General features: G+C 39.4%; 1 protein-coding gene across 1 annotated transcript in view; it reads left to right on the top strand.

The window, feature by feature from the left end:
* plekhg2 (pleckstrin homology domain containing, family G (with RhoGef domain) member 2) overlaps positions 1 to 20,079 on the top strand; it is a 225,001-nt gene that overhangs the window by 20,675 nt on the left and 184,247 nt on the right. The window contains exon 3 of the mRNA XM_061972275.1: positions 3,473 to 3,698. The gene's annotated coding sequence lies outside the window, so the exon portion shown is untranslated. The remainder of the gene's footprint in view (positions 1 to 3,472; positions 3,699 to 20,079) is intronic.

The raw sequence follows: 20,079 nt of genomic DNA, 5'->3' as shown, positions 1-20,079 counted from the left end.
GGATTGTCTATTCATTCAATACATAGGATTTCAGCAGGATCTACCCCAGTCTGCTGACATGCAAGCAGAGTAAAAAGCTTTTATAATTGTAAAGGACAATGTTTTATCAACTGATTGCAATAATGTACATTTGTTTGAACTATTAAATGAACCACAAATATGACTTATTTTATCTTTGTGAAAATATTGGACACAGTGTGTTGTCAAGCTTATGAGATGCACCATCTTAATCACATGCAGAGGTGGGTAGAGTAGCCAGAAATTGTACTCAAGTAAGAGTACTGTTACTTTAGAGATTTATTACTCAAGTAAAAGTAAGGAGTAGTCACCCAAATATTTACTTGAGTAAAAGTAAAAAGTATGTTGTGAAAAAACTACTCAAGTACTGAGTAACTGATGAGTAACATACACACACATATCATATATATATATATATATATATATATATATATATATATATATATATATATATATATATATATATATATATATATATATATATATATATATATATATATACATAGACATATACATATACATATATATACACACACATATATATATACAGTATATAATTTATATTTATTTATTTTGCTGTTTTTGTTTACATGTTAAAGGTGTTTTAATGAATATACATGCATGTTTAACACATATAGATTCCTTTCTTTCATGAAGACAAGAATATAAGTTGGTGTATTACCTGATTCTGATGACTTGCGTTGATTGTAATCAGACCGTAGTGCTGATAGCGTCCACGTTTTCAAATGGAGGAGAAAAAAAGTTCCTCCTTTCTGTCTAATACCACATGAAAGTGGTTGGTTTTTGGCACCTTATTTGTCCAGCTTCCATATTCGTTTTTATACACTTTACAAGAAATACATTGGCGGCAAACTCCGTAGCTTGCTAGCTTGTTTGCGCTGGCTTTCGGAGACTCTTGTTTTGAAAGCGCAGGCGCGATGGAGCGGCACTTTTATTGTGAAGACAGGAACTGTGCAGTCAGTCTTTAGGCTCTTGACAGGATGTACGATTGAAATAAAAAAGGGTCTTTTTTCCTTCACACTTTTGATTGATTGATTGAAACTTTTATTAGTAGATTGCACAGTACAGTACATATTCCGTGCAATTGACCACTAAATGGTAACACCCCAATAAGTTTTTCAACTTGTTTAAGTCAGGTCATGTGACCGCCTGGCTTTGTTTGATTGGTCCAACTTCACCAGTGACTGCATCTGATTGGTGGAACGGAGTGAACGTCACCAGTGACTGTATTTGTTGAAACGCAGGCACTATGAAGGTCTGTCTGACAGACCAAAACAAACAAAGCGTGCATTAACAGATCGATAAAAATTAGTAGCGAGTAGCGAGCTGAATGTAGATAAAAGTAGCGGAGTAAAAGTAGTGTTTCTTCTCTATAAATATACTCAAGTAAAAGTAAAAGTATGTTGCATTAAAACTACTCTTAGAAGTACAATTTATCCCAAAAGTTACTCAAGTAGATGTAACGGAGTAAATGTAGCGCGTTACTACCCACCTCTGATCACATGACAGACCATTTTAAATGATGTGACGGACCACACTTAATGATGTGGCGGCGTACATTAAATGACATGACAGAGCACATTAAATGATATGGCGGCCCACCTTAAAGGGCAACATTATCACCAGACCTATGTAAGCGTCAATATATACCTTGATGTTGCAGAAAAAAGACCATATATTTTTTTAACCGATTTCCGAACTCTAAATGGGTGAATTTTGGCGAATTAAACGCCTTTCTAATATTCGCTCTCAGAGCGATGACGTCACAACGTGACGTCGCATCGGGAAGCAATCCGCTATTTTCTCAAACACCGAGTCAAATCGGCTCTGTTATTTTCCGTTTTTTTCGACTGTTTTCCGTACCTTGGAGACATCATGCCTCGTCGGTGTGTTGTTGGAGGGTGTAACAACACCAACAGGGACGGATTCAAGTTGCACCAGTGGCCCAAAGATGCGAAAGTGGCAAGAAATTGGACGTTTGTTCCGCACACTTTACCGACGAAAGCTATGCTACGACAGAGATGGCAAGAATGTGTGGATATCCTGCGACACTCAAAGCAGATGCATTTCCAACTGGACTGGACAGATCAGCTTTCAGGAAAAGAGAGTGGATGAGGGTATGTCTAGAGAATATATTAATTGATGAAAACTGGGCTGTCTGCACTCTCAAAGTGCATGTTGTTGCCAAATGTATTTCATATGCTGTAAACCTAGTTCATAGTTGTTAGTTTCCTTTAATGCCAAACAAACACATACCAATCGTTGGTTAGAAGGCGATCGCCGAATTCGTCCTCGCTTTCTCCCGTGTCGCTGGCTGTCGTGTCGTGTTCGTCGGTTTCGCTTGCATGCGGTTCAAACCGATATGGCTCAATAGCTTCAGTTTCTTCTTCAATTTCGTTTTCGCTACCTGCCTCCACACTACAACCATCCGTTTCAATACATGCGTAATCTGTTGAATCGCTTAAGCCGCTGAAAACCGAGTCTGAATCCGAGCTAATGTCGCTATAGCTTGCTGTTCTTTCCGCCATGTTTGTTTGTGTTGGCTTCACTGTGTGACGTCACAGGAAAATGGACGGGTGTTGAGAAACGATGGTTAAAATCAGGCACTTTGAAGCTTTTTTTAGGGATATTGCGTGATGGGTAAAATTTTGAAAAAAACTTCGAAAAATAAAATAAGCCACTGGGAACTGGTTTTTAATGGTTTTAACCCTTCTGAAATTGTGATAATGTTCCCCTTTAATGAGGTGAAGGACCACATTATTTATGTGGCGGCCCACTTTAAATTATGTCGCGGGCCACGTCAAATGACATGACGGACCACAATGTTTACGTGACAGGCCACAATTAATAACATGGGAGAGCACATTAAATGATGTGACAGGCCACTATAAATGATTGGGCGGGCCAAATCCGGCCCCCGGTCCTTGAGTTTGACACGGGTTCTGTTTCTGGAGAATAGGAGGGTGTACTTAAAGAACTGACGGGATGAGAGAGAATTCCATCAAGTTGTTGTTGTCTGGTCCAACACACACACACACACACACACACACACACACACACACACACACACACACACACACACACACACTGTGTCAGTCTTTAGGAGACACTAGAACGTTTAGCAGATGTTGGACTCAATCAGATGCTGGGCCAGCTGGGTTCTGTTTAGTTGTGTGTGTGTGTGTGTGTGTGTGTGTGTGTGTGTGTGTGTGTGTGTGTGTGTGTGTGTGTGTGTGTGTGTGTGTGTGTGTGTGCGTGTGTGTGTTGAGTCAGCTGAAAGGCAAAGGCCATCTACGGTGAAGATGTCAGCAAGAAAAGATGAGAAACATTCCAGACTTTTCCCTCCTCATGACTTTGTTCTCCTCTCTCTCTCTCTTCCTTCTGGACCTCCTCTTCCATCCCTCCCCTGCCTCCACCCTCCCCCGTCCGGCAGCAGACTGGGTCTCACTGCTCTTCCACATCGTCAGATTCCATCTCGAGGAGCGTGGAAGTGGACTCTCTCTCTCTCTCTCTCTCTCTTTCTCTCGCTGTCTGTGTGTTGTTGTACACGGCGGACACGCAGACATGACGTCACAGGCGCGATGGATTCCTCTTCGTCTTCTTCTTCTTTTGACTTTTGCAGCATAAAGGGGACCCGGTGAGAGCGAAAGAGTAGCAAGGTAAGGTCCACTTACACACGCATGCACATAAAGACGTCCTTTATCTAAAATGTCCACAATGTCCAATTTCTGCTAAGAAATGACAACATAAAAATGACATGACATTTCTGTGTGCAATTTTTTTTTTACTGGTGGATAAAAAAAGTTATGATTTATGTTTTTTTAAGAGATGTCTTTATTGGAATCGTGACTTTTATGATATGTCCAGCTGTAGTTAGCGTCGCGGCCTCTAAGGGGCAGCACCGAGCAACACCTTTTTGTTTAAAACAAACCAAATGAAACAATAATAAACTCATTTCTACACTACTAAATACTATTTTTGTAAACAACTAGCATGGATTATACAGTATATACACAGGAAGACTAGTTAGGTAAGACTAGTGTGTGTGTGTGCGTGTCCGTGTGTGTGTGTGTGTGCGTGTAGTGAGATAGAAGTGTTATTTTTTAGGAACATCTCCAAAGATTGATGCTGGGAAAGGTCAGACATGACCATGATCTCACACACACTTTTGTTCCTTGCTGCTGATTCCAGTATGACTTGAAAATACAACACACACACACTTATGCTAAAGTCTCTTACAGACGATATAAGTGGGGTTGCGGTTTCAAACGGCTTCAACACGACCTCAGCGGCATTTCAATGTTCCGTGCGTGCACCGAATTAATGACACTTGGACTTCATCTTCACTTCGCGGTAGGACCCGGAGCGTGGAACATAGTCTGTTCCAGTCAACCTTGCACCGTGCAATAAGGAACTCGTGGGAAGTAGAAATAGTCCGTTCCAATGTCAAGCTGTGGGCCGTGTTGCCGTGCTGCGATAGCAGTGTTTCCCACAGGACAGGCATCTATTTGTGGTGGTGAGGTCGGGGGGCGGCGGCGGCAGCGGCGATGACCAAGAAGAACGCGGAGTTGGAATATAATTACAACATTTTATGTACATATTTATATACAGATTTGAACAATTAGTGATTCACTGAAATATATTTATTAATTGTGGTTCTTACAAAAAAAATATATCTTATAAAATATAAAAGCTAAAATGTCTCTTAAAGCTCTGCCCCTTTAATTAGTGAATACTAAATCATTTAACTTTAGCCTACTACTACAACCATATTATTTACCAGTAACATGAAGTGAAACAGAGGCAGAGGTGTCCTGCCACAGTCAGTCAACCTCCTCCTCCTCCTCCTCCTCCTGCTGCTGCTGAACAGGTCGCACCTGTTCAGCACTCCAAGTCGAGCCATTTTCGGCCGTTGAAAATATTTTTCTATACTCATCTGTGTGAAGGAGTGAACATCCAACATTAGAATTTACTGCTAACGAGCAGAAGCGCTCTATGTACAGTGCCGTCTAACCTTAAGCGGCAGCAGCTCAACACATGCAGGGTTCAACGTTAAGGTTTTTTTCTACTTGCCCGACTTCTCAAATCTACTTGCCCCAATATTTTTACTTGTCCTGCCTAGGTTTTTTTCTGGCTGTGTAGTGCTCATGGCTTATATCTTACTAAAATTCTTCCCGTTGACTATTTACAACACTACACAGTATTTATTATTATTATTATCTATAATTACATTTAAATGGCATTGCATACATGTAAAATTAAATGCTATTTCACATTATTTGACCAGGAGCAGTTACACCCATCTGAACAGGTCAGCCACCTGTTTAAAGCCCGATCACAGTTGAAATCTTGAAATGAAGGGCCTTTAATGGCCAAAACATTAACATGGACAACATTTCAACAGCTGGTTGGCTCAGATTTTATTATTTTCATTGCATTCACATGCTGCAGTGGACAGTGGACATTTTAGCTTCAGTCCACGTGTGTTTATTGACAACAGGGTTATAACCTGGACACGTTAGCTCGTCGGTATGAAAACAGGTGACTGTTACTACGTGCGTCTGCCCGGCCCCTGAGTCAAACAGCGGCGGTGTTAATGAAGCAGCGTCAGGCTGCTCACCGTCAGTGAAACGCTCGGTGAAATCGCGGATTAACGTTAAATATATGACGAGCCGCGAGCGATGCAGCTATAACCTATCTACCTAGATCCTATATTACCCTCGTATTTTGATCCCGTCTGTCCCTCTTCTTCTTCTTCTTCTTCTTCTGGCCCACCAGGTGAATTAAGTGCTATTGGCGGAGTTACAATGCATAGTAGGCTACCGCCACCTACTGCACCGGAGTTGTAACCACAAGGTACATTTACAGACAGTCCCATTGCTTTTATGAGCGGTCGAGCGAGTCAAAAGCCGAAAAATCCATTTGTGGCGGACGTAATTCTTTCGTGGCGGGCCGCCACAAATAAATGAATGTGTGGGAAACACTGGATAGCAACATCCATCCATCCATTTTCTACCGCTTATTCCCTTTTGGGGTCGCGGGGGGCGCTGGAGCCTATCTCAGCTACAATCGGGCGGAAGGCGTCGTACACCCTGGACAAGTCGCCACCTCATCGCAGGGCCAACACAGATAGACAGACAACATTCACACTCACATTCACACACAATTCCCACAAATTCTGGTAAACCCCGCCAGTTATGGAACTTTGTCCAATCCTTTTGTACCCGCTGCCATCACACTTTTGACCCTTAGGTATCCTCTAAATGTGGTGAATGTTTTAGGCCCCGGGGACCCGAAAGGGTTTCAGCCATAAAAGTCTGAAAAAATGGACGCTTAAATCTCTCGATCTGAGGTGTCCAAACTTTTTGACTTGGGGCCGCATTGGGCTTAGGGATGTCCCGATCGGATATTTGCCAAAAATTGCGTATCGGCAAGGCATGGGAAAATGCCGATCCAGATCCAGTTAAAAAAATAAAACTCCGGTCCGTGTTTTCCAACGCACCGATTTAAATAATACATTCCACTTTTCTGCTGCTCCCTAATTTCCGTTCCGCATTTTCCAGCACACCTTCGACACATCCACAGGTCTGTGAATTCTCACGCAGTTGCTTTTAGCTGCTGGCATTACACGACAGGCTCTTCTCACTCTTTCCTGTGTCTCCCTCTCACAGACAGCAAGTGCACCTTCTTACACACGTCACATACTGTCACGTCATACGTCACATACGTATACGCCCTCCCCGAGCAGAGAGGTAGCAGCATGGCTAACGTTAGCTGTGATGCTAGCGCAGCCGTGCGAGCAACGCTCCCTCTAAGGTGCTCGCCTGTGCAATTGCGCACTGTTTAAGCGTCCTCTGCGCATAGCAAATCTATGCCACGCACAAAATCAAATAAAAAAATAAGCGCATAACAATTTTCGACACACGGACACGACAGAGGAAACAGTTTTTGTCACCATTGTTCAAATATTGTGACGTCTGTCGAGACGCTTATCTCCATTCAGTGCCACACGTCCACACCATCAAAATTCAAAATGCCGAGGCAAACATTTCCACATCAACACCGTATGAAAAAATTAGTGATTTTTTTAGTTGTGATTTCCTTCTCTGCATGAAAGTTTAAAAGTAGCATATATTAATGCAGTATGAAGAAGAATGTTTTCATGTAGACATGCAAGCCTTCAAAGAACATTTTGAAAATCAAGACTACATTTCCTGCAAATGGGTGCATTTCTACCCTATATTTTAACTTTAGATTTATTCTCATATCAAACTCTTTTGGCTGTCTTTTTGACACTTACATCCGACGCCCCCCTCCACACCCTGGATTATAAATAATGTAAATAATTCAATGTGATTATCTTGTGTGATGACTGTATTATGATGATAGTATATATCTGATAGTATATATCTGTATCATGAATCAATTTAAGTGGACCCCGACTTAAACAAGTTGAAAAACTTATTGGGGTGTTACCATTTAGTGGTCAATTGTACGGAATATGTACTTCACTGTGCAACCGACTAATAAAAGTCTCAATCAATCAATCAAAACACATAGAATCATCATACTGCTGTGATTATATGCATCAAGTGTTCATTCAAGGCTAAGGCAAAAATATCGAGATATATATCGTGTATCGCAATATGGCCTTAAAATATCGCAATATTAAAAAAAGGCCATATCGCCCAGCCCTAGTTCAATGATGCCATTTCTGTTTGTCATGTATAATTTTGTCTATTTTGTGTTTATCCTTGAATAAACAGGTCAGTTTCTTGTTACCAACCATTGTGTATTATTCAAACTCCCCTAATTCAGCTGGCTAGTTGTTATCAAGAGTACTAAAACCCTTTTCAACATGATTCTGACAACTAAGTAGGCTAAATAACTTTAAACTTTAATACATGCTCGGATAGGCCAGTATCGGTCAGTATCGGTATCGGATCGGAAATGCAAAAACAATATCGGTATCGGATCGGAAGTGCAAAAACCTGGATCGGGACATCCCTAAAATTTGGGCTAAAAAGAATTTGGCAAGAGGTCAAAAGCCGACTGCATGTAAAGTTACTAAATGAATATATATATACAGTCGTGATCAAAAGTTTACATACACCTGTAAAGAACATAATGTCATGGCTGTCTTGATCATTTCTACAACTCTACAACAGAACTTTCCTCCAGAAGGTCTTATCTTTGTCCATGTGGTGTCAGATGAAACAAAAATTAAGCTGTTTGGCCACAATACCCAGCAATATGTTTGGAGGAGAAAAGGTGATGCCTTTAATCCCAGGAACACCATTCCTACCGTCAAGCATGGTGGTGGTAGTATTTTGCTCTGGGCCTGTTTAAATCTTTTTTTATTCAAACTTGAATTTAATTAGATGCATTGGAAACATTTTTTTGTGCAAAATGATGGATTTAACATAATCAAAGCGTAAAGATGTGTATATTCCTGGCACAGTTTACAGATTAATAAGGGACCACAATTTATTCACACTTTTTTGTTGATGTGAAATTATTTTTAATCTTTTTTTATACAAACTTGAATTTAATTTGAGCTGTTTGGCCACAATACCCAGCAATATGTTTGGAGGAGAAAAGGTGAGGCCTTTAATCCAAGAAACACCATTCCTACCGTCAAGCATGGTGGTGGTAGTATTATGCTCTGGGCCTGTTTTAATCTTTTTTTATTCAAACTTGAATTTAATTAGATGCATTGGAAACATTTTTTAATTGCAAAATGATGGATTTAATATAATCAAAGCGTAAAGATGTGTATATTCCTGGCACAGTTTATAGATTAATAAGGGACCACAATTTATTCACACTTTTATGTTTATGTGAAATTATTTTGTATCTTTTTTTATACAAACTTGAATTTAATTTGAGCTGTTTGGCCACAATACCCAGCAATATGTTTGGAAGAGAAAAGGTGAGGCCTTCAATGCCAGGAACACCAAACCTACCGTCAAGCATGGTGGTGGTAGTATTATGCTCTGGGCCTGTTTTAATCTTTTTTTATTCAAACTTGAATTTAATTAGATGCATTGGAAACATTTTTTAATTGCAAAATGATGGATTTAATATAATCAAAGCGTAAAGATGTGTATATTCCTGGCACAGTTTACAGATTAATAAGGGACCACAATTTATTCACACTTTTTTGTTGATGTGAAATTATTTTGTATCTTTTTTTATACAAACTTGAATTTAATTTGAGCTGTTTGGCCACAATACCCAGCAATATGTTTGGAGGAGAAAAGGTGAGGCCTTTAATCCAAGGAACACCATTCCTGCCGTCAAGCATGGTGGTGGTAGTATTATGCTCTGGGCCTGTTTTAATCTTTTTTTATTCAAACTTGAATTTAATTAGATGCATTGGAAACATTTTTTAATTTCAAAATGATGGATTTAATATAATCAAAGCGTAAAGATGTGTATATTCCTGGCACAGTTTATAGATTAATAAGGGACCACAATTTATTCACACTTTTATGTTTATGTGAAATTATTTTGTATCTTTTTTTATACAAACTTGAATTTAATTTGAGCTGTTTGGCCACAATACCCAGCAATATGTTTGGAGGAGAAAAGGTGAGGCCTTTAATCCCAGGAACACCACTCCTACCGTCAAGCATGGTGGTGGTAGTATTATGCTCTGGGCCTGTTTTGCTGCCAATGGAACTGCTGCTTTACAGAGAGTAAATGGGACAATGAAAAAGGAGGATTACCTCCAAATTCTTCAGGACAAGCTAAAATTATCAGCCCGGAGGTTGGGTCTTGGGCGCAGGTGGGTGTTCCAACAGGACAATGACCCCAAAAACACGTCAAAAGTGGTAAAGGAATGGCTAAATCAGGCTAGAATTAAGGTTTTAGAATGGTCTTCCCAAAGTCCTGACTTAAACGTGTGGACAATGCTGAAGAAACAAGTCCATGTCAGAAAAACAGCAAATTTAGCTGAACTGCACCAATTTTGTCAAGAGGAGTGGTCACAAATTCAAGCAGAAGCTTGTGGATGGCTACCAAAAACGCCTTATTGCAGGTAAACTTGACAAATATGAACATTGCTGTATGTATACTTTTGACCCAGCACGTTTTCAGTAGAGCCATAATAAATTCATAAAAGAAGCAAACTTCATGAATGTTTTTTGTGACCAACAAGTATGTGCTCCAATCACTACATCACAAAAAAATAAGAGTTGTAGAAAGTATTGGAAACTCAAGACAGCCATGACATGATGTTCTTTACAAGTGTATGTACACTTTTGACCACGACTGTATAAATAAGACCTTCTTAAAGTTGTGTAATCAATCAGAAATATGAAGCAGCTAAAATGCGACAAACATGGATAAGTGTGGGGAGAGTGTTTTACATATTTCCCATCATGCACTCTCAAAGGATTTAAGTGGGTGTACTTTTTATGGTGTTTGGACGTTTTTCTAATATCCACAATGTTCAGTGAGCGGCTTGTGTTATGTGACAATGTGTGTTGACCTTTATGTCAGTTAAATTTTTTTCATTTTCTGAACCATGATTAGGGAAGGTTGTTTGAATTGTGTCATATAAGTAAATGATGTGCTAGGGTTTCAAAGTACTTTCAATGGTCATTGCTCTGGTTTACTCATGCTGTCTGCAAAATCTTGTAGGATTCAGAGACTGCTTGATATTTAAAATTAATTTGAAAGCACTTTGCGATGCTTTGTTGATTGGCGGTCATGGCGGGCCGTAGTTTGGACTCCCCTTTTTATTTGTCGATAGAACGTTTTATGCCCTTTTTGGCTAAGAAAACTCAGTTTTCTCTCTTAGCAAAAAGACAAAAGTATGCAATATTCATGCACGCACACACAATATTTTTGTAACCACATCCATCCATTTTATACCGCTTGTCCCTCTCGGGGTCGGGGGGGGGGGGTGGCAACCAACTCTTATGTCACTACCGTTTTAATCGCAATTTATTGGCAGATTCAAAGCAACCATGTGTCTATTATGAATATGTACTACATACTTGCCAACCTTGAGACCTCCGATTTCGGGAGGAGGGGGGTGGGGGCGTGGCCGGGGGTGGGGCGGGGCGTGGTTGGGGGCGTGGTTAAGAGGGGAGGAGTATATTGACAGCTAGAATTCACCAAGTCAAGTATTTCATACATATACAGTATATATATACAGGTAAAAGCCAGTAAATTAGAATATTTTGAAAAACTTGATTTATTTCAGTAATTGCATTCAAAAGGTGTAACTTGTACATTATATTTATTCATTGCACACAGACTGATGCATTCAAATGTTTATTTCATTTAATTTTGATGATTTGAAGTGGCAACAAATGAAAATCCAAAATTCCGTGTGTCACAAAATTAGAATATTACTTAAGGCTAATACAAAAACGGGATTTTTAGAAATGTTGGCCAACTGAAAAGTATGAAAATGAAAAATATGAGCATGTACAATACTCAATACTTGGTTGGAGCTCCTTTTGCCTCAATTACTGCGTTAATGCGGCGTGGCATGGAGTCGATGAGTTTCTGGCACTGCTCAGGTGTTATGAGAGCCCAGGTTGCTCTGATAGTGGCCTTCAACTCATCTGCGTTTTTGGGTCTGGCATTCTGCATCTTCCTTTTCACAATACCCCACAGATTTTCTATGGGGCTAAGGTCAGGGGAGTTGGCGGGCCAATTTAGAACAGAAATACCATGGTCCGTAAACCAGGCACAGGTAGATTTTGCGCTGTGTGCAGGCGCCAAGTCCTGTTGGAACTTGAAATCTCCATCTCCATAGAGCAGGTCAGCAGCAGGAAGCATGAAGTGCTCTAAAACTTGCTGGTAGACGGCTGTGTTGACCCTGGATCTTAGGAAACAGAGTGGACCGACACCAGCAGATGACATGGCACCCCAAACCATCACTGATGGTGGAAACTTTACACTGGACTTCAGGCAACGTGGATCCTGTGCCTCTCCTGTCTTCCTCCAGACTCTGGGACCTCGATTTCCAAAGGAAATGCAAAATTTGCATGGTTGGGTGATGGTTTGGGGTGCCATGTCATCTGCTGGTGTCGGTCCACTCTGTTTCCTGAGATCCAGGGTCAACGCAGCCGTCTACCAGCAAGTTTTAGAGCACTTCATGCTTCCTGCTGCTGACCTGCTCTATGGAGATGGAGATTTCAAGTTCCAACAGGACTTGGCGCCTGCACACAGCGCAAAATCTACCCGTGCCTGGTTTACGGACCATGGTATTTCTGTTCTAAATTGGCCCGCCAACTCCCCTGACCTTAGCCCCATAGAAGATCTGTGGGGTATTGTGAAAAGGAAGATGCAGAATGCCAGACCCAAAAACGCAGAAGAGTTGAAGGCCACTATCAGAGCAACCTGGGCTCTCATAACACCTGAGCAGTGCCAGAAACTCATCGACTCCATGCCACGCCGCATTAACGCAGTAATTGAGGCAAAAGGAGCTCCAACCAAGTATTGAGTATTGTACATGCTCATATTTTTCATTTTCATACTTTTCAGTTGGCCAACATTTCTAAAAATCCCTTTTTTGTATTAGCCTTAAGTAATATTCTAATTTTGTGACACACGGAATTTTGGATTTTCATTTGTTGCCACTTCAAATCATCAAAATTAAATGAAATAAACATTTGAATGCATCAGTCTGTGTGCAATGAATAAATATAATGTACAAGTTACACCTTTTGAATGCAATTACTGAAATAAATCAAGTTTTTCAAAATATTCTAATTTACTGGCTTTTACCTGTATAGCCTCCCCTAAGCTTCAATGCCTTTGCTTAGGGCAGGGGTCGGCAACCCAAAATGTTGAAAAAGCCATATTAGACCAAAAAAAAATAAAAAAAATCCGTCTGGAGCCGCAAAAAATGAAAAGCCTTATATGAGTCTTATAATGAAGACAACACATGATAAAAGTGTCTATATTAGCTATACATAGGGATGATGTTTGATAAGAAATGATCGAGTTCGAGCCTATTATCGAACCGATTCCTTATCGAGTCCAGATAGGTTGTTGTATATGGAAAAAACACACACAATATTTGGTGTAACAAAAGCTCACTTTTATTATATAAGAAAAAAATGTAATCTAATAAATAAATACATATTGACTGTTGTTACCCAAATTAAATTAAGTGGGATTTTTCAGAAAAACAAATATATACAGTAACACAAAAACAACCTGTCTCTGTGATCACTGTAGGTGTATAAATAATAATATAGTGTTAAATAAAATCAGTCCCTTGGGCACAAAACTTAAAATAATACAGCTCTCCAAAAAGTGCACTTCTACTGCTATTGGAACATAACTGTTTGTTACGATGCTTTGACATTTTTGCACTTTATTTCTTTATTGAAAGAAATTTCTATGAAGAGAAAAGTTGTTTGCAAATGTGGTTACAATGCTTAAAAAATGAGAAGTTAGAGCTAAAAAAAGAAATACTCTTTATTGAGTTAACATTATTTCTTTATAGGGGGAAAGATGTGATGTTATGAGCTAGGGCAGAGGTCGGCAACCCAAAATGTTGTTTTAGCAATCAAGAATAATTCAGTTGTTTTTATCCTTCTTTGTGGGGACATTGTTGATTGTCATGTCATGTTTGGATGTACATTGTGGACGCCGTCTTTGCTCCACAGTAAGTCTTTGCTGTCGTCCAGCATTCTGTTTTGTTTACTTTGTAGCCAGTTCAGTTTTAGTTTTGTTCTGTATAGCCTCCCCTAAGCTTCAATGCCTTTGCTTAGGGCAGGGGTCGGCAACCCAAAATGTTGAAAGAGCCATATTAGACCAAAAATAAATTAAAAAAAATCCGTCTGCAGCCGCAAAAAATGAAAAGCCTTATATGAGTCTTATAATGAAGACAACACATGATAAAAGTGTCTATATTAGCTATACATAGGGATGATGTTTGATAAGAAATGATCGAGTTCGAGCCTATTATCGAACCGATTCCTTATCGAGTCCAGATAGGTTGTTGTATATGGAAAAAAACACACAATATTTGGTTTAACAAAAGCTCACTTTTATTATATAAGAAAAAAATGTAATCCAATAAATAAATAAATATTGACTGTTACCACCCTAAAAAAATAAAATAAATACATATTGACTGTTGTTACCCAAATTAAATTAAGTGGGATTTTTCAGAAAAATAAATATATACAGTAACACAAAAACAACCTGTCTCTGTGATCACTATAGGTGTATAAATATTAATATAGTGTTAAATAAAATCAGTCCCTTGGGCACAAAACTTAAAATAATACAGCTCTCCAAAAAGTGCACTTCTGCTGCTATTGGAACATAACTGTTTGTTACGATGCTTTGACATTTTTGCACTTATTTCTTTATTGAAAGAAAAGTTGTTTGCAAATGTGGTTACAATGCCAAACAATGAGAAGTTAGAGCTAAAAAAAGAAATACTCTTTATTGAGTTAACATTATTTCTTTATAGGGGGAAAGATGTGATGTTATGAGCTAGGGCAGAGGTCGACAACCCAAAATGTTGAAAGAGCCATATTGGACCATAAATACAAAAACAAATATGTCTGGAGCCGCAAAAAATTAAAAGCCATATTACATACAGATAGTGTGTCATGAGATATAAATTGAATTAAGAGGACTTAAAGGAAACTAAATGACCTCAAATATACCTACAGCTGAGGCATAATGATGCAATATGTACATATAGCTAGCCTAAATAGCATGTTAGCATCGATTAGCTTGCAGTCATGCAGTGACCAAATATGTCTGATTAGCACTCCACACAAGTCAATAACATCAACAAAACTCACCTTTCGTGCACAACGTTAAAAGTTTTGTGGACAAAATGAGACAGAAACGCGTCCTAGAAAGTCGGAGAAGGTTATACATGTAAACAAACTACGGTGAGTTCAAGGACCGCCGAAATTAGTAGGACAAAACGGCGCCCGCCAAATACTCGAATCAGTGAAGCATGTTTAATATAAACAGTGTGCTTTATAACAATTAGGGAGGTTTGTGTCATGTTTGTCCTCCTACAGAAACCATATTAAAACAAAAAAATATATATTTTTTCCCCTCATCTTTTTCTATTTTTCATACATTTTTGAAAAAGCTCCAGAGAGCCACTAGGGCGGCGCTAAATCAAATCAAATCAAATCAACTTTATTTATAAAGCACATTTAAAATTTACCACAGGGGTAGCCAAAGTGCTGTACAATGAACAGGTTAAAAGATAAAACGAGTACCGAGCAAACACAACACAACACAAACAGAACACGATAAAAAATAAATAATTAAAATAGAATAAATAAAAACATAAAAACAGGTTCACAGCAGGTGTATTATGGGGCGCCATTGCAGGATGGATATCACTCAGTGTTAAAAGCCATGGAATAAAAGTATGTTTTTAAGAGAGATTTAAAAACAGGAAGAGAGGAGGCTTGTCTAACACTCAGGGATAGGTCGTTCCAGAGCTTGGGAGCAGCAATGGCGAAAGCTCTGTCACCTCTAAGCTAGAGCATGTGGCTCTAGAGCCGCGGGTTGCCGACCCCTGGCTTAGGGGCACTCATCTTTTGTTTATTTTTGGTTTAAGCATTAAACACCTTTTTACCTGTACGCTGCCTCCCGCTGTTTCCGACATCTACAAACCAATTAGCTACCGGCTGCCACCTACTGATATTACACGGTTACTCTGCCGAGCTCTAGACAGCACCGACACTCAACAACAACACATCATTTGCAGACTATAGTTACTGGTTTGCAAAAAATATTTTTAACCCAAATAGGGGAAATGAGATAATCTCCCACGGCACACCAGACTGTATCTCACGGCACACTAGTGTGTGGTTGAAAAACACTGTACTATGGTAAACTGGCAGTATCTAGTGGTCAAGGGGTCAAATTACACCTCTAATGATGCATACCTGCCAACTACTCTGGTTTTCCCGTAATTAGTACGGTTTTCATCAACCTATTCCGGGTTACGGTTGCAGTGATAAAAAATACGGTTTTTCATTAATTAAAAAAAAAATTGTTTTAAAAAGTTTTATTCACGAAATCGCGTAACAACAATGACAATCGACACTGCTTCCCGTAACTTCTTATCGAGCCATTCCGAATGCCATGCGCGAGGCTATTTATAGCACCGCTGCCAAGCACGAGGCACCTGTTGCCCATTGTTTCCAAACGAGCGAACGATCATGGAATCAGCCGGAGAAAAATCGCAAACGAGTCTTAAACCGAAAAGAAAACTGCAGTCATTCCGTGAAGAATATTCAAAAGCCTATCCGGGAATAATTATCCGTTCCAAAAAGGGTGAAAACTACGCGAATTGCACATTGTGCAGACGAGATTTTTCGATCGGACACGGAGGAATTAGCGATGTAAAAGACCACGTTGGGACAAAAAAACACAAGTCTAATGCCGTTGCTAGCGATACAAGTGGAAAACTTTCAACGTTTTTCGTCGCCCAAACAGATTCTTTGGATACATTTGGATTTTAGCCACAAAAAGGTAATGACACCAATGTTATCTATTGGAATTGTTTAGTACTGTTATACTGTTAAAAGTGTTTATACTATTTATGCTTTCAAGTCCAAGTTGAAGAAATCTTGTTAAATGTTGACAGCATAACTACCAAAATACAGAAGTATGTCCTTAATATTTTTGCAGTGCTATTTCTGTTGAAAAGTTCAAATGATTACATTAGAGATGTGATGTGCCACTTTTCAAGTGTCTGATGGCTTAAATTAATTTTCATTAATTTTTCATATTTTGAATTCTTTTGAAAGGCTTACAAAAAAACTACATTTGAATTGTAATTCCATGCTATTGACAGGACTATTAATTTTAATGAAGTTAGCTTACCATGTTTACAGTAGGATAATTGTGATAGAAATGTGAATTTTAGGCACAGAATATTTTTTTTACAATTGAACAAGGCAGTAGATTATACAAGCTTGGACAGAAAGTTAATAATGACACCAGTTTTTTTTTTTAATGGAATTGTTTAGTACTGTTTTACCATTTGTTTACTGTAAAAAGTGTTTATACTTTCAATTAACAAATTGAAGTCTTGTGAAAGGTTGACAGGATAACTGGCATTAACTGTCAAAATCATTTCAAACTATTGAAGTTAGCTTACAGAATAAACATGTCAATCAACCCATATGATTTTTGCTGTAATATTTTTGTTTTGAAAAGTCACTGTGACTGATAGAAAAGTGATGGTTTTAGCAACATTTTAACCTGTCTGAATGCTAATAATCATTTTGCGTCGGCCTGAACCCCCCCCACCAGGACTTTGTCCTGGACCTACCGGGGCCTGCAACCCCTGGACCCTGGCTACTAGGTTTTTCTGATTTCAAAAGTTGGCAGGTATGATGATGCCTGGTTTCATTTGTCTTTTCTTGAAAGCGCATAAAATAACAGGTTCACAGTTATCAAAAAAATGGCCATTATAAAAGGGAGTCAATGGGGGACAAAAGGGTCCCAAGGAACTCCAATGTATACTCACTCAATAGCTCATGCTAAGAATAACTTGGCAAAACACAAAAAATGGCCATTATAAAAGGGAGTCAATGGGGGACAAAAGGGTCCCAAGGAACTCTAATGTATACTCACTCAATAGTTCATGCTAAGAATAACTTGGCAAAACACAGACAATGCTAAATTTAAGATTAATTATTCTATAACTGCTGTGGCCATATTTCATCCCGCTAACCTTTTAAAAAAAAATGAACATTCTGTTTTATGATGTCATCTTCAAAGGCAATGAAAAGACCCACAAAGGTCCCAGGTTAAACGAAGCTAGCACATAGGGATTTTATTGTATTTACTGTATCAGAGAACCTTATTGCAATACTTTTATTGGTTCAATAAGAGATATGTTTTACTGTACCCTAGTGTGTTTGTACTGATTGTTTTTGTTTTTGTATATGTTGTCTCATTCTGCCTTGACGCTAAATTACCCTCTGCACAACTATTTTACCTCCGGGTACCAATAAAAAAAACCTTAGACCTTGAAAATCTACAAGTCTCCCGCACATTTTCGCCAATCATCGTCATTTTCAGCCGCGTTTAACCATTACACTACCAACCCCAGGCACTTGCAACATTCGGCGAAACGCATCGCGCAGCCAGTAATCTCAGGCCTTCAAATTAAAAGCACACCAGTAAAATAACAGGGTTGCGCCACAGTCGCAAATTCCTGCAGATGGAACATGTAACAGGACCCGGACATGAGGCCCGTAGACAAAATATGTGTGGTCCTGTAAATGACACAGAAAGATTATTTGCAGCCCTGTAAAGCAGTTGTTCTTAACCTTTTTGACCTCGGGGCCCAACTTTTCCACGACAAAGAGGCCCGGGGGTCACTTAAATATTACCACTTAATCAGTACCGTATTTTCCGCACTATTAGCCGCACCTAAAAACCACAAATTTACTCAAAAGCTGACAGTGCGGCTTATAACCCGGTGCGCTTTATATATGGATTAATATTAAGATTCATTTTCATAAAGTTTCGGTCTCGCAACTACGGTAAACAGCCGCCATCTTTTTTCCCCGTAGAAGAGGAAGTGCTTCTTCTTCTACGCAAGCAACCGCCAAGGTAAGCACCCGCCCCCATAGAACAGGAAGCGCTTCTTCTACTGTAAGCAACCACCCGCCCGCGTAGAAGAAGAAGAAGAAGCGCGCGGATATTACGTTTCATTTCCTTTGTGTGTTTACATCTGTAAAGACCACAAAATGGCTCCTACTAAGCGACAGGTTTCCGGTTCATGAAAAGACGCAATCTCTCCATCCGCACACGGACTACTATTTCACAGCAACTGCCTAAAGACTTTCAAGAAAAGCTGGCTACTTTCCGTGCATATTGTAAAAACAAGATAGCTGAAAAAAAGATCCGGCCAGAGAACATTATCAACATGGACGAGGTTCCACTGACTTTTGATATTCCTGTGAACCGCACTGTGGATACAACGGGAGCACGTACGGTGAATATTCGCACCACAGGGAATGAGAAGTCATCCTTCACTGTGGTTCTAGCTTGCCATGCTAATGGCCAGAAACTTCCACCCATGGTGATATTCAAAAGGAAGACCTTGCCAAAAGAGACCTTTCCAGCCGGCGTCATCATAAAAGCTAACTCGAAGGGATGGATGGATGAAGAAAAGATGAGCGAGTGGTTAAGGTAAGTTTACGCGAAGAGGCCGGGTGGCTTTTTTCACGGAGCTCCGTCCATGTTGATATACGACTCCATGCGCGCCCACATCACGCTGGTTTTTAATATATTATTAAAGTTTGACTGACCTATCTGACTGTTTTTTTGACATTCCTTTAGCGCAGTTAGATGCGGCTTATAACACGGGGCGGCTTATAGGTGGACAAAGTTTTTAAATATGCCGTTCATTGAAGGCGCGGCTTATAACCCAGGGCGGCTTATGGTGCGGAAAATACGGTAATCATAGTCTTAATTTTAGTGGTATTCAATAATTATATATTTTCTACCTACAGTTTGCAACCTTGTCAAATGATATGAAAGCATGATTACAATATTAAATACCAACCAAAAATACTACAAAATAAGGGACTCATAAGAACTGATGAAAAATAAAATGTACATATAATTACAGAGTGCTAAAATAAATGCATTCCAACTACATTGATGATAAATTATATAATGAAAATGTTTTCTTAAATGAACTGTTAATAAAAATGCAGCTTCACCACTTTAGTCATAATTTTTGCGCTTAAAAAACTTCTCTACTTTAGTTCCAGACTACGTCTGTTTGTTTAACAATAGGTGGACAAGTGTATTACAACCAATACAGACCACAGTTGAGGAACATACATTTTTTGGCAGCCCTTTAGGGCGCGCTGACGGCCTAACAATGGGGCCCTGGCCCTATGGTAAAGAAACACTGCTGTAAAGGACACACAAATGTTTCCTTCTCTCGTTTTCGTCTGACTCAAGCCGTCACCAGAAGGCCTACTTGCCAACCTTGAGACCTCCGATTTCGGGAGGTGTGGGGTGGAGGTGGCGGGGGGGCGTGGT

The sequence above is a fragment of the Nerophis lumbriciformis genome, linkage group LG17 (genome assembly GCF_033978685.3).
Source record: "Nerophis lumbriciformis linkage group LG17, RoL_Nlum_v2.1, whole genome shotgun sequence".
Taxonomy (NCBI): Eukaryota; Metazoa; Chordata; class Actinopteri; order Syngnathiformes; family Syngnathidae; genus Nerophis; species Nerophis lumbriciformis.
Note: the sequence above shows the minus strand (reverse complement) of the source record. Positions and strands in the feature narration are given on the sequence as shown.